Below are 17,482 nucleotides of genomic sequence, written 5' to 3'. Positions count from 1 at the left end.
ATATACGGTGTTTTATAAGATAAAATGATATAAGAAGACCAAATTATTCGAAGATCACGCAAGAAAACAACAAATTTGAAGACGGTTTTCCTTCAACAACTTTTTTATTCCGACGTCTACGATCTTGAAACCAAAATTGAGGGAAGCTCAAACACCGTATAGCCGAAAGAGAGAATTCATTAAACCATTTATGCCTAGTGGACTTTCCCATCCTTCAAAACTGGATCAATTTATTTCCAAAATTAGGGTTGTCTAGTATATATATTTCTATATTTAGAATATTTCTAACAAAAATTCCTTTAAGCAAACAGCGCACATCCAGATGAGACGCCGCATCATGCGGCGTTTCATCTGGGTCAACGCTGTTTGCCAAGGCCTTTTTTTCTAGACGCTAGGCATAATGGGTTAAAAAATATCTATATAAAGTGGCTTACCAACTGAAAATACAAGTTACCTTTTCATGAAAATCATCAAAACGACACTATTTTTTATGTCAGTTCCAACAAACATCAAGTAAACACAGTCAACTCTCGTATACGCATGTCCATTGAAAGAAGAGACTTCCTTTAACCCATACTTATGTTTAAATATGCCAAAGCGGAATACTATATACTTACTAAACGGCATATTATGCTTACTAATTTCAGGTAACAAGACGACAGTTATGGACGTTAAGGGTGCCAATATTTTTTAATGTAAGCGTTACTAAGTGTTTACCACTCTAGAATACGAGGTACATGAAAACCCAACATTCAAACGAAAGAAGATAACATTAAAATAGCACTCCAGTAAAACACACAAAACAATTACATAGACGTGCTATAAAGTGTAATGAAAAACAGAAAAGGGTAAAGCACGTTCGATACTATTACAAGGTTGATGCGAATGCTACCATTATTGCAATTCGAAATACCTTCAGAAATGCAGATCATTAGATAGTATTTAAATGACGAACTTAAACATTAACTGTTCATTAAATGCAATTACATTTAACTCGTTTTCCTCAACGATTCCATTCTGATGTGTGCATGTAACTTTGATGTGACACATTTTGGACGACATTCTTATCAAGTGCAGTAGTTGGTGAATATATCATAATCGCAAAAAGTTAAATTGTAGTGGAAAGAGATTTGTGCAAATGCAATACATTTATGAGTTCAGTAGCAGTCATCAATATAAACCGTACATGCAATTTATCAAGGAAATCCCCCAGAACCATGGCTACATCACTGCGTCGGTGTACAGTGTATTGGACGTAACTCTGTTCAGTGTCAGAAATTCCGGACTACTCACTTTATGTTCATACGACAATAGACACACATTTTAGCCCAGTTACAATAACGCGTTAAAATGCATCACGCAGAATTTCAGGATCAGTTATCGGCCATTAAATTATCTGGGAAAGACATATTCGACTATCGAAAAAATTGATAACACAGTTTTGCTTTCACGATGAGAAAACACTACCGAAATAGTATAGTATTATGATAACAGGGAAATCTTTTAATAATCTATCCACAAAAGTTTGCCGTTCTCGGTCAGTCCGTCTGGAAAATCGTTAATGAAAAGTTTTGTGCTTGGATGTTCCATTTACAAGACGCCGTGAGATGCTAAGCATTACATGTGCAGTCCGCACAGGCTAATCAGGGACAACACTTTCCGCTTTTATGACATTTTTCATTAAAATGAAGTCTCTTCTTAGCACAAATCCAGTTTAGGCGGAAAGTGTCGTCCCTGATTAGCCTGTGCGGACTGCACAGGTTAATCTGGGACGACACTTTACGCACATGCACTATGCCCAGTTTTTTCAGAACGTGACTCATCTACTGCTATCAGGGGCCTCTGTTTGATAATTTGCAATGCATGCATCAAATTGACACTGTAGACAGTGGTCTTTAGTCAGTAAAGTTTAAAAAATATCGGGAATTATTTCCCATATAATTTTCAGTAATTGATCACTAAGCATTAAATAAATGACGTGTTTTAACAGTGATTAATGTAACCGAATCTGTGCTACCAATAATGTACACTTATTTCTTAGTTTCCTCCGGACCACCCAAATCGGTTATTAGAAAAACACAATTACTTTTACCAGCAACAATCACTAGTTAGGAATGACAATTATTAAAACTCCACCTTTCAAGCTAAATACACCATTAGGTCCTGTTATGACATTTCCAACCCTTTTATTCTCAAGACACAATAACAGAATCCAAAGTTAAACAGTTGTCAATAGAATTCTCTTTATACCATAAAGACTCTTATCTCATAATTACAGGGTATGTAATGTACAATCGAGAAGGTGAAACCTCTGATATCCTGACAGTGATTGGCGGCTGTCTACCAATCTGAATCACCTTGTTGCTGGCTCTGATTTCGTTAACCCTTTGCATGCTGGGAAATTTGTCGTCTGCTAAAATGTCGTCTGCTGAATTTCTAAAGTTAGCAATTTCTTCGATCTTTTTGCAAAGAATACTATTAGAATAGCAAACAGTTTGGATCCTGATGAGACGCCACGTTCTGTGGCGTCTCATCTGGATCCAAACTGTTTGCAAAGGCCTTCAAAATTCGGTTCCAGCACTGAAAGGGTTAATCACGTGCTGTATCTTGTTGTCATCGTAATATTACCGTTACGAATATTTTAATTTAAATTTTAAACGTGTTATATAGCTTTCGGGGCGTTATCGTTGGCTTCTTTATGTTCGACTAACCGATTGAAACTCGTTCTGAGAAAACTGGGCTCCTTTCATGTCCGTTAAGGGTTATTCAAGATTAGCCAGTGCTGTCCGCATGGTCAGTTATGGACAAGACTTTCCACCTAAACTGTATTTTGCTGAGAAGTTAATTCCTTTAGACAAAAAATACCATAAAAGCAGTGTCGTCAACGGCACGGTTTCACCGGAGCGTGATTCACGTGCTATATAGTTGTATGATGGTCACTGTTGCAACTTTGTCATAAATATAAACTTTGGTTTGGGAAAACACTTAATTATCATGGGTTGCCTAATTATCAAGTTCGATTAAGCAAAGTCTTAGAATGAATGTGAATTTATCAAGTTAATGTATTTACCAATTGAACTTTATATACATATAGTATAGATAATATATCTATATGCAAACAATGCATTTATCTAGTTAATGTATTTACCAATTGTACTTTTCCATAGGTTGTCTGATTTACATTGTACGAATATTTTGAGTGCTAAAGGCACACGGCTTTAGAACGGAAATGTAGATAAAGCGTGTTTCTTAATTCTTAACGGAACTAAATAAGGCATCAAATGACAGCCGTTCAACAATACGAGTAATAGAAATCGAAATGATAATATCACGGATTCTAACATGAGTCATCGCTTGACACTAATAAGGGTATAATAGGGTATTTGTATCTATTGACATCAGCGGTCTGTAACATGAGCTTTATTTTCAAAGAAAATCTAATATCCACATTCTCCTTGGTACAACAGCAAGGTCTATTATTTCACATGTGTCTTTTCTTATAAATGACTGACTAAATATGACAAAGCACTTTTTATGACGAAATAATCGCAACCCTTTCTATTGTGTTGCGTGTGATTGTTTTTCAACATAATATTGCTCAATTAAGACAAATAAGCAGTGCTTTGGTAAAGGGGGATTAATGCATGTGCGGACTGCACAGGCTTATCTGGGACGACACGTGACGCACACGAATTTAACCCAGTTTTCGCAGAACTTGGATTTTACAAATCCTCATCTCATTTGCATACAGTATGAGTGTCTATGAATAGCCGGGAAAAAGCATTAACGTTTTTTTTTCGAAAAATAATTCAGAAATCGGTACTACTAACCCTTTAAACGAAGTGAATATGGTCTTTTATAAATCTCATCCGTGATATCGTTTTATTCAACTCGTTCAATATACCCGCTGTGATCGGTAAACATTCCTGCTTGCCAGTTACCGGCTTCATAATTGATATAAAATGTGACACGTATTATGTGGTAATTGGTTAATTATAAAGTCACATTTGACATTACTGCTTTTTGATACGTAACGTTCTTTGTCAGGTAAAACCGAAGTTTGAAAGTTTTACAAATTCGCAAAATGTCATCAAATATAAACTGTTTTTGCTTTATATATTGTATATTTCATTTGATTCACACATCTGTTATCTAAGGCATGTCATCAAACATAAACTTTGCTTGCTTTAAATAATGTATATGTTACTTGATTCACACATCTGTTATCCAAGGCATGTCATCAAATATGTGAGATAAAGCATGTAATACAAAAACATTATATTCACAGCAGATCACAACAAGCAAGCTAACAAAAACATGTTTGCGATCTAACTCCTCCGCCTTAATTCATTTATTCCTTCATGTTTCGTTCATTCAATTACAACGATGTCCTCACTTTAACCCATGTATGCCTAACGTCTAGAAAAAGGCCTTGGCAAACAACGCAGACCCAGATGAGACGCCGCATGATGCGGCGTCTCATCAGGATCTGCGCTGTTTGCTTAATGGAATTTCTGTAAGAAATATTCTAAAATATAGAAATAAGTATACTAGACATCCATAATTTTGAAAAATAAATTGATCCAATTATGAAAGATGGGAGAGTCCACTAGGCATAAATGGGTTAAACACATATCACTCTCATATCCCTTACATGCGTGTATTACCTCAATACGTGACTTTGACCTCCCATGACCCTTGACCTTGATCCCAGTTATGACCTTTAAGCCGCTTTCTTGGAAACCTGGGCTTAATACATATGCGTAAAGTGTCGTACCAGATTAGCATGTGTACATTGGTCGCTTACATACAATTGAAGTCTAACGAATGTTTTAAATATGTTTCGTATATGCAATTGGTCACTTGAATTAAATTATAGTCTGAGTTCACAATATGGTTTGTATAGGTGATGGTTCACTTGCACTTAATTATAGACAAGCATACTATCAACTACACAAATTAAGCTCATGTTAATGTTTCTTGAGTTTTGCTTTTTATCCCATCATCAGACGTGCATTGTCGAAATAAAGCACTGTGGAATAAATTTTCCTCTATTTCGGCAGTGCTGAAATATAGCTGTCACGCGCGGCGTAGAATGGTCATATTACTCGGAATAAACTATAAAGTAATTATTTTTAGTAAAATCGAATCAGATTCAACAAACCAAACAATTTGATACCAAGATGTAATATATTTTAAACACAAAATGCAACACAAAAAGCAAAAAAAAAAACAAAAACAAATATTAAGTGCGCGTACTCATGACGTTATTATTTACACGTCACACGACAACAGTCATATTCTCTCCCGCTAAAGCTGCAGTCGTTTAGTTTTTTTTTTTCTTTTTTTTGTAATATATTAGACTCGGCGCGAATAAGATAATAAAACAATGTTTGCTTAAAATAACTTTGGGATTTTCCGTGTAGTTCTATTTTCCTATTCTATTTTAAAAGAAATAATTTGCGACTAAGAAAATTGATGGGATAAATCGAATACTAGGTCGGTGCCGAATAAAGCGAAGGCTCGTGGTTCAGATTTTCTAAGCCTCGCATAATAAACTTCGCTTTATTCGGCTCCGACCTAGTATTCTCTATTACTTTATCAAATATCAGTGTGATTAAAATACATTATCCAATTTAGATTTTTTTAATTTTAGTACAACTTCAAAGAATTTTAAAAAGCGACTTAACAATAGCTGATACATATTTCTACTGTCCTGATGTTGGCTGAGTGTTTCGCGTTATCAGTTTTCTATCTATTGCAAAACATTATATTCAAGTAATAAAGAACAAAACTATTTGGGTCTGTTCAATTTAAATAATAAAGCTGCGCTTTATTTCGCATTTAACCGTGTTATGGTTCGACAAATTGACCCAGCAAAAATCAAGAGAACGTTATTAATGTCACCGGAATCGGAGATAATAAAATAAAGTAAGAACTAAATAATGTCCTCGGGGGATCCAATTATATAAATATGATAACAAAATTGAGGACAATTTCCAGAAATTCTATATATTCGTTCGCTTTAATAATGGGCCTCTATCGGACCACCAAGTGGCCACGAAGGAACATTTGATAGAGATCAGATTAGAAATTATTTTATGGGAAATGAATAATTTTGGGGGCTTTTGCGCAGATGCATAAATAGATTCAATGATGTTTCATATACTATCATTATGTGGTAGAGATTTCTAGTAATTGACTTGTTCGGGGAACATTCGGAACACTTTTGCTGTTTTGAAGGACATGTGGCAGCACTGAACGGCCGTATGCGAACTCACCAGTATAAAAGAACCCGTACATTGGAATCTTAATTTTAAGTCTTGGTAATGCAATTATTAAATTGTATAAATTGTTAAAATTTCGTCCTGTTCATTAAAAACATATTGACAATTGTAATAACATTTTAGTAAGTTTTTGAACTGGCTAGGACGCGCATATCTGGTTAATCTGGAGAGTATTAAAGTGAATACTAGTATGCACGACTTTGTCAAATATGTATGCATTTATATAAAATGTGTAAAAAAACATATTATACATATATTTCAATATAAATTAAAATAAAAGTGAAGAAGAGCATGTGTCAAAAAATGCGAAATAAGCCAAATATTTAATTCTGAAATCAAAAATGTCTGTACAGTCGAATTCGCCAGCATGCGTATCATGCATGTACGATGTGAATCTAAATTTAGTTTTAGTGCAGATTCGTTCATACGACACAAAGACCTAACAAATACGAGTAAAAGTGTCTGCATCGGCTTTAACCAACCAGTTTAGAAATTTACTGAAGTAAACAATATTTGATTTCTAGCACCATATTCAGATTGTTAATTTATGTTATTTACCATTCATAGGCCATATTCAGATGTTGGTTAAAGATTACAAGAATTACTTGTTGACATAGAAATCGTGCATACTCTCTTTAAAATCTAAAGGTCGACGAAGGTAAATTGACCGCCTTATTGTACCATCATTTTTGTATATTTACATGTTTAATGTGTAAAAAAGAAAGTATCAAAATAAAAACCAAAAAACACCTTGTATTGTTTCTAATATTTTTTTAAATAATACATTCAACAGAGTGTGTGTATTTCGAAGTTTATGAGGTCCTTCCACCAATAAGGCTGCATTATGTGTTGACCGAATGAGGTCCTTCCACCAATAAGGCTACATTATGAGGTCCTTCCACCAATAAGGCTACATTATGAGGTCCTTCCACCAATAAGGCTGCATTATGTGTGAGGTCCTTCCACCAATAAGGTTGCATTATGTGTGAGGTCCTTCCACCAATAAGGCTGCATTATGTGTGAGGTCCTTCCACCAATAAGGCTGCATTATGTGTGAGGTCCTTCCACCAATAAGGTTGCATTATGTGTGAGGTCCTTCCACCAATAAGGCTGCATTATGTGTGAGGTCCTTCCACCAATAAGGCTGCATTATGTGTGAGGTCCTTCCACCAATAAGGCTGCATTATGTGTGAGGTCCTTCCACCAATAAGGCTGCATTATGTGTGAGGTCGATCCACCAATAAGGCTGCATTATGTGTTGACCGAAGTGTGAGTCACAGCACTCCTTCCTAAATTACCTCACTACACCCTCACTACACGCACGAAAGATGGCATGAATTTTGAATTACAGCTGAAATTTTGTTGAAAGAATATTGGTGTGGTCTTATGTTGTGAATGAGAATCGGAGTGGGATGGGGGGGGGGGGGGAAAATCCCATATCGCCGGTATGGTGACCACCAACCAAACCGACATGCTTCCTGAAACGGGGATTGAACCATGGTCCCCTAGGTGAGAAGCGCGTGTACCAAACATCGCAAAGACCGCACAGCCAACATATTAAACAATTGTATACGGTCGTATATACACACTTTACGTTTACAGTACAACGGTGCAGTAACTTCGCCAAATGGTAGCTCTACATGGCTCTCAGTGTATCGATGGCAGTAACAGTTTCCTCCCTTGCTGCAGTTTTTGATCTGTTCAATGGGAAAGCGATGAACATGGAATTGTTAATTATTAAGACTATGAGAATGGCGGTGTTGTTTATAATCATTAAATGACTTAGATAAGACGATTGCGATGATGATGATGATGATGATGATGATGATGATGATGATGATGATGATGATGATGATGATGATGATGATGATGATGATGATGATGATGATGATGATGATGATGATGATGATGATGATGATGATGATGATGATGATGATGATGATGATGATGATGATGACGACGATGATAATGATGATGCTGAGGAGGAGGAGGAGGAGCAGGAGGAGGTTGATGACTAAAATAAGATTCACTACATAAAAAGACAACATAGCAAATTATTATAATCGCATGTTACAACTCCAATGATATATATGTCACGCGGCCCCCTGGCGATCAGGTCCATTATCTCAACACCGAAACTCGAGAGATAATAGCTCGACGAGCAGGCTCGCCATTGTCTGCGCTGGCAGCCTTATTTCCGTCCGAATCTGTATTAGTTTCGTCAAGAAACGACCCAGCATGGGTGCTGAAATGTTATATGTTGCCGTTGACAGGTCTAGAGGCACCTAGCGACAGGGAATGGGTTGTTGCGGCGATTATACCACCGTCTGACACGCCTGTAAAAGCTTGCCTCCGTTTTTACCAAATTTTGGGCCCAAATTGCCGTGAGAAATGGTGATTTATGTACATAATAAGGTCCGATAAATATCTTAACTTTGAAACAATCTGCTGCGATTATTTTGTTGAGGTTGTTTTCAGGATAATTTGGCAAGAACATTGATATGATTTGCGATTTGGACTGAGTGGAGACAGTAAGATAGTTGTCATTCAAAGTTTATAACAAATCTATGTTCATACAATCCAAAATGTATTATGTGTTTTATTGAGATTTTTTTTATAAAACCCTCACATTTCCCTTGTACGAATTATTTTTCTTAATACACTATAATGTACGATGTCACGTGTTTTGAATGGGCGTTATTTCTGCATGTAACATATTTTGAAATGCATTGCTGACATTAATTTTGTTTGATTTCGTGTTAATACCATGAATTATTTTTCTCAGTGAAGTGAGAAAACAAACTATTTTCACGAGCGCAGTCACTTCGTTCAAAATAGTCCTAAAGTTATTCGCAAAGTGACAACATTAAAAGTAAAAAAGAAGAACTTCGCCTTAAGTTTCTGATTTTGAATAGTTTAAGTAAACGAAAATGCAATACTTTCTAACGTCGCGATGATTAGTAATTAAATTAACAACATATCAATTAATCACGCTGATCCAAATGTATGAACAATGTATTAGTGACGTACGTGCTTATGGTGGATACAAGACAATCACGTATTCTTAATACTATTTCTTTTTCTAATAAAAAACCTCGCCGCTATCCTTGGTCACCTTTGCACGTGCAATATGATGCCACGTGAGCCCCGATACTTATCAGCGCTTTCAATATGGCGGACACTAATCCGTCTCCATCAAGCGTGTAATTACCACATAGAGCAAATGAATCATAAGCGCATAATTGACACCAGGCTCTGAAGATCTACAATTCTATACCAGCTCCATGTGCTAACCACCGGTGTCAGTTGTGCAAATATGATTTCATAAGCGTCTCATTAATGAGATTATTTCAGTGTCAAAACGCGATGTACAATATAAGCCAGGTCGGGTTGCAATTTGGATAGATAGAGAGGCGGTTTTAGCCGTCTTGTTCAATTCGTTTGATTGGTTTTGTTGAGTCAACAAAGACTGGTGGCAAATTGTGTTCAGAAGGAATTCCATAGGACATTATGCCAGACGCATGTATCTCATGTGTTTCTACTCATTGAAGGTACATCGTTATTGCGTTTGTAATCTGGATTCACGTAGACGAGTCACGTACAGATGGCGAGCGACCCCAGCTCGTCCTTCCTCTCTTGTTTCTCCCCTCCAGACATTAGCAAACAATATGCATTGATCGCCAATTTTCGCTAGTAGTATTTGCAACCCGAGACTTTGAAATACTTGACAGCTCGGACAACAATGGCCTGATAGGTACCCTATGACGGGGCGTTGGAAATGTCTTAATTTCTCTCTTCCATAAACAAGATCAATTTTGCGCATGCGTGGTTTAAGCAAACAAACATACAATTTAATAACGCCAAAGGCTCGAATCCGATTTCATGGGCGTGGCGGTGTTGCTGAGTTGTAATATCGGTGTAACAATGCTGCCGTCGCCTTTTGTACTTGCCTGATTTGAAATGCGACGCCCGCTCTCTAGAGTCAGGAACCCGTATCAGTGCGTGGCACCAAGTACCAATGGGTACAAAACAAACATAAAATACGCAGTCTTCCATCTGCATTGGTTTTGAAAGAAGCTTGGAAAATTACCGACCTTTTTTCTGAGGTACACACAGTTGCCGATTGGCAAATAACAATAATATTTATTAAAAGACTAACTTTCGCGATGATCTTTTTGATATCAACCTTGAATCTTAGTCTTTATGAGACGTGTTCTGAGAAAACGGGGTTTAATGTATGTGCGCAAAGCGTCATCCCAGATAAGCCTGTGTATTCCGCACAGGCTAATCAGGGACGACACTTTCCGCTTTTATGGTATTTTTCGTTTAAAGGAAGTCTCTTCTACACGAAAATCCAGTTAAGGCGGAAAATGTCGTCTCTGATTAGCCTGTGCGCACTGCACAGGCTTATATGGGACGACACTTTACGCACATGCATTAAACCCAGTTTTCTCGGAACGCGACTTTTATTATAGCCACATTCGGGAAAACTGGTCTTAATACCTTAGCGCAAAGTGTCATCTCAGATCAGCCTATGCAGTCCGCACAGATTTATCACGGATATCATTTTCCGTGTACATAGTATTTTTCGTTTAACTCCAGTTTAAGCCGAAAGGTTCGTCCCGTATACGCCTGTGTGGACTTCACAGGCTTCTCTGAAACGATAAAGTACGCACATGATTGTTTCCCTGTCTTCACAGAACGAGGGTCATACGGACGCTGGTATGTAGCTAGATGTTAGTGCGCACGAATGTAAATGTTGCATATACGAAATTTACCCTTAAACTACATGCCCTGACTGTTTCTTTAGTTAACCCTTTACCACCATTTTGTTCTGGTTTTAAGCTGTTCTGGTTTTATGCTGGTTGCAAAAGCCATTTTAACTTCGCTTCTTATGGGGGAAAGGGTTAAGCAATGATATACTAAAGTATATACTCGTTTACTAAATGGTATTCTATACGCTTTTCCTCTGTGGCGTACAATAACGGGAGTGAAAAAACAAATCCGCATTATCGGAATCAAATTTCCGATTGGTAACCGTCTGACAAATGGACAATTATCCATACGGACATCTCCTTACGGGATTTATCAAATCCAGTATTATCAATACCATTTTCTACTGATTATGTCCCTGTTCTCAGAGCTTTTGTATACGACTTGAGCCGCTGAGCAGTACTGCCATAAAGCGGCAAGCAGATGACGATGTCGTGATGGATAATCATCGCGTCCCTTCCAATCATCATCCCGTGGCTAATGAGGGACAATCTCCTTGCTAGATTAGGGCCACCGCCTAATGATACTATTCTTAAGCCATTAACATGATGTCGTCTGCTACAGATGTAGTGTTTATTTAATTTGGTGCCATTCTTTGGAGTACTTTTTTCCGTTGGGTACTTTGCCAAGAAAGAGCTCTTCAGCGGCAATTCCGCGAAGGTAGAAAAGAGAAGCACATAATGAACACCATGGTCTCCTGAGATATGTCCTGGATTTGTACAGAGTTTTGCATTTGAATACTGGTTCGATTACAGTTTACACAATAGCGAATAATTTTGACTTCCGTGGAACGCTTATGAATATGATATTTCCGAAATTTTGCAATTGATCTCTTAGAAAATGATAAAAATGAAATCGCAGACACCATACATTGGTAATGATCCCAATTGTTCGTGCAGGAATTTCTTAGGAGACGACAACATAAAATGGCAGGATTATAAAATACATCACTGAAATTGTATGCTTCCAGAGGGACCATATCTCATTCCGAATTAGAGCCGTTACTGCCGCACAAAATGGGGTATCAGTCTTCAAAGTGGAAAAGTTAAATTATTTTGTATTGGTTTATTCAATAGCTGCGGTACAGTTTTATACAGACACAAAATATAATCATTATTCAATCCTCATGTATACCGCGACTTTTTACATTATTTTGAAAAAGAAAAAAAGAGACAAATGGTGTCCTCTTCTTCACAATATGTTAACATGTGTCATTAGTAAATACACAATATACCTACTTTATTGAGCCGTGCTCTGTGAAAATGGGGTTTAATGCATGTGCGTAAAATGCCGTCCCAGATTAGCCTTTGCAGTCCGCACAGGCTAATCAGGGACGACACTCTCCGCATAAACTTGATTTTTGCTAAGAATAGACATTCTTGAAACGAAATATATCATACAATCGGTTCGTTTCAATAATGTCGCCAAGACGAAATGACGATAGATATACCCAACAGAACAACACAAGGTACGCCGATACGACAATTGTGACATGTTTCGTCCTTTTTATCATTCTGCATGGGAATAATTGTCGTTTCTGCGGTGTGCATGTTGACGGATTACACGGTCGCCAAGACGACAATGCGCCAACGAAATGAGCCACAGTACATAACCTGTTGATTGTATAAATAGAAAGAAGAAAGATGCTAGAAGGTCATGAATATACAAACACGTACTTAATCAAGTGGTGTTTTTATTTTAACTTTTTATGGCGTAAACTGTCTTTAATGTGCAAATTACTGCTTCGTACTTTTAATTGATAGAGAACGACTCTCATCTTTTATGTTAATTCATTTATTTATTCATTCATTCATTTTATTTTGCTTATGTATTTATTTATTCCAGATTTACATATTCAGCCCGCACAGAAAAGTGTCGTCCCTGTTAAGCCTGAGCGGACTGCATGTAAAATGACTCTCAGCTTGTATTTAAATTCATTTTTCATAAGTAATTGATTAATTGATTCTGTCTGCCTGCCTATCGGTCTATTCATTCGTTTCTGCATTCATTCATGCATTGATTTATCCATTCATGCATTCATTTATCTATTTGTTCATTCGGGTATTGTTTCATTGATTCATTCATGGATGTTCATTCATTCATTTATTCATTCATTCATTCATTCATTCATTCATTCATTCATTCATTTATGTATTCATTCATTCATTCATTCATTTATGCATTCATGCATTTATTAAACCATACTTTCATTTATTAGTTCGTTCATGAGTTCATTCATTCATTCATGAAATAATTAATTATATCATGTATTTATTCATTTATTTATAGATTTATTAATTTAAAAAAATGTGTAGTGTTGCGGATTGGTGTGAATGATGTACACAGAACATGGATGTTATACTCATTTTATTGCCGACAAAATCTAATATAATCCAGGAAGGAAAAACCTATACAAAGACAATAACAACACCAGCAAAACATGAAAAATCAATTAATATCAAACGAAATTAATATCAAATTAATGTGTCTGACATTTCATAATATAACAATACAAAATGGTCTATTTAAACTTGCGTCCTTTAGAGGCCTTGGCAAATGAAAGTTTGGACAGTAAATTCATATTGAAATGTAACAGCTCTATTGAATGGCTCATATCTAAGTATCTCGCATGAAACAGCTCTATTGAATGGCTCATATCTAAGTATCTCGCATAAAACAGCTCTATTGAATGGCTCATATCTAAGTATCTCGCATGAAACAGCTCTATTGAATGGCTCATATCTAAGTATCTCGCATGAAACAGCTCTATTGAATGGCTCATATCTAAGTATCTCGCATGAAACAGCTCTATTGAATGGCTCATATCTAAGTATCTCGTTGAATGGCTCATATCTAAGTATCTCGTTGAATGGCTCAAATCTAAGTACCTCGCAATAAAACAGCTCTATTGGATGGCTCATATCTAAGTTTCTCGTTGAATGGCTCATTTCTAAGTATCTCGCAATGAAACCGCTCTATTGAATGGCTCATATCTACGTATCTCGCATGAAACAGCTCTAATGAATGGCTCATATCTACGTATCTCGCATGAAACAGCTCTATTGAATGGCTCATATCTACGTATCTTGCATGAAACAGCTCTTTTGAATGGCTCATATCTAAGTATCTCGCAATGAAACAGCTCTTTTGAATGGCTCATATCTAAGTATCTTGTTGAATGGCTCATATCTAAGTATCTCGCATGAAACAGCTCTATTGAATGGCTCATATCTAAGTATCTCGCAATGAAACAGCTCTATTGAATGGCTCATATCTAAGTGTCTCGCAATGAAACAGCTCTTTTGAATGGCTCATATCTAAGTATCTTGTTGAATGGCTCATATCTAAGTATCTCGCATGAAACAGCTCTATGGAATGGCTCATATCTAAGTATCTCGCATGAAACAGCTCTATTGAATGGCTCATATCTAAGTATCTCGTTGAATGGCTCATAATTAAGTATCTCACATCAGAAAAAAGGTAGCATCGTTCTGGAAAACTTGGCTAAAAGCATGTGCTTAAAGTGTCGTCCTTTATAAGCATGTGCTTAAAGTGTCGTCCTATATTAACATGTGCTTAAAGTGTCGTCCTATATTAACATGTGCTTAAAGTGTCGTCCTATATTAGCATGTGCTTAAAGTGTCGTCCTATATTAGCATGTGCGTAAAGTGTCGTCCTATATTAGCAGGTGCTTAAAGTGTCGTCCTTTATTAGAATGTGCTTAAAGTGTCGTCCTATATTAGCAGGTGCTTAAAGTGTCGTCCTATATTAGCATGTGCTTAAAGTGTCGTCCTATATTAGCATGTGCTTAAAGTGTCGTCCTATATTAGCATGTGCTTAAAGTGTCGTCCTATATAAGTATGTGCTTAAAGTGTCGTCCTATCTTAGCATGTGCTTAAAGTTTCGTCCTATATTAGCATGTGCTTAAAGTGTCGTCCTATATTAGCATGTGCTTAAAGTGTCGTCCTATATTAGCATGCGCTTAAAGTGTCGTCCTATATAAGCATGTGCTTTAAGTGTCGTCCTATATTAGCATGTGCTTTAATTGTCGTCCTATATTAGCATGTGTTTAAAGTGTCCTCCTTTATTAGCATGTGCTTAAAGTGTCGTCCTATATAAGCATGTGCTTAAAGTGTCGTCCTATATTAGCATGTGCTTAAAGTGTCGTCATTTATTAGCATGTGCTTAAAGTGTCGTCCTATATTAGCATGCGCTTAAAGTGTCGTCCTATATAAGCATGTGCTTTAAGTGTCGTCCTATATTAGCAGGTGCATTCTGCTGGAGAAAATGAACACATTCAAACTGGACAGATGACCGAATTCCCGCAAAATGGATATTATATAACAATAGTTAAAACCAATGACTTGTAACATATATGTTTGCCCAAATAAATAAACATGTATAGAACAGTTTTTTGAAAAAACAGAACAAATTCTTTGTTCAGGTCGTAAACTGTTTCTTAATTCATATGCATTGTATTTAACTGCCCGTGTGTGGTAATTATGAAACAATATGTTTGCATTATGTTAACGAAGGATCGTACCGACTCAGTTAAAGTGATATTATGCGCATCTAACAGTGTATGCTATGTTTATAGGTGTCTTTCGCAACCGTTTTTTGTGTGTTTTCTCTTCATATACACTTATATTTGTTAGTGCAGCATCAACATACTAAACAATATCATGGTACGAGAAAAATAATGCATTTAAATATCAGTCATCCTTTCGTTTTGACAACCGACGACAGAAATGATTCGATGATCGATATGAATCTAAATTTAGTTTTGGTGCAGATTCGTTCATACGACACAAAGACACAATTTTGTTTTACGGATCATTTCGGCTTAGAGGACTGTACAGTCATGTAAAATATCGAATACAATATATATTTTCTATAAACAACTGGTAGCAAGATGAGTTGTAGATAATTGGTCAGTTACCACATTTTAATTAACTCTTTTGATCTGTACATTCTTTTCAGCTCAATTCAACAGTGAAAAATGCGCATAATATCACTTTAACGCCATTTATTTATGTATTGTTTTGCTATTCAGGCGTCGTTGTAACAGTTTTCATACTGTATCTGCACTCCTGCATTCTACCTTTGACCGAGTACACATACATAAAGAAATATGACAAAGTAAGGGAACCATACAATATCACGTTTTTCATGATAAACCAATATGGCAATAGAGAAAAGTTTGCATAATCACATAATTAGACTATTTAGTACATTAATGTGTGTAAAAACATACAATTATGCAGCAGCTGAACGAGATACTTTCTCAAATCGAAGTTAGAACGCTTCTACCAAACATTTTGCAATACGTATGAGCTTTTAAACATTTCTGCAAGACATTATAGATAAGTATACACTTATGGTAGGCCAGGCTATCCTGATATATTTTATGCGTAATTCATTTTATAATGAACGGAAATGGCTATTTTAGTTTCTGGAATTTGTATCGGTTATGTATGTCAAGATATTATCAAGATTCGAACCTTTTTGTACCAAGTGATCTTTTAGTCTTTGAGCTCCAATGTGTTCAATGTCGCATTTTAATGCCGGCGTATACAGGAGTTTTCATGAATGAACTTGTGTATCCATATTGCTTCGTGGATTACGGTATCGAGTTCATTTTCATAATCAATGACAGCACAAAATATTTTTTGTTACTGCAATAGAACAATTTTTATATTACTGTGTAATTTACAAATACAATCGGTTGTATTTCCTTTGTCTTAAACCCCGCATTGAAGTGGATTAAATAGTTTTCCTTCCATTCACCAACAATAGATTCTATGTTTGGTATACATAACGGAAATATTTTCGAAATAACATTAATAAGGATGATTTCCATATAATTTGCAGGATCCTTGTTGTCACCTTTTTTACATATTTGGGATGACTGCACCTTGGCACAAAAAATGTATAAATACCACGATCGAAAATGTTATGAGAATCTTTAGTTAGATATGATGAGATAAAATCATTCGAATATAATAAAGAAATCGGCTACATGTTTAACACATTTTATGCCAAGCATGATGCGGCGTCTCATCAGGGTCTGCGCTGTTTGCTTAAAGGAATTTCTGTAAGAAATATTCTAAATATTAAAATAAATATACTAGACATCCCTAATTTTGGAAATAAATTGATCACATTTAGAAGGGTGGGAGAGTCCACTAGGCATTAATGGGTTAATTGCGCTACATGTTACATATCATGTGTCTTACGTTGTCTGCAGTAATAAAACTGAGCGTTTCAATGAAAGGCGACGAATTGCGGTCTTTCATGTCATAAGCATTATATTAAATGCTATGTGCAGTATTCGCTGATTGTCTAAAGTGGGGTAAAAATGTATGCATGTTGATATCATTACTGGTTTGAGCACGTTCGTTTATATATATATATATATCCTT

The sequence above is a fragment of the Dreissena polymorpha genome, chromosome 3, assembly GCF_020536995.1.
Source record: "Dreissena polymorpha isolate Duluth1 chromosome 3, UMN_Dpol_1.0, whole genome shotgun sequence".
NCBI lineage: Eukaryota > Metazoa > Mollusca > Bivalvia > Myida > Dreissenidae > Dreissena > Dreissena polymorpha.
Note: the sequence above shows the minus strand (reverse complement) of the source record.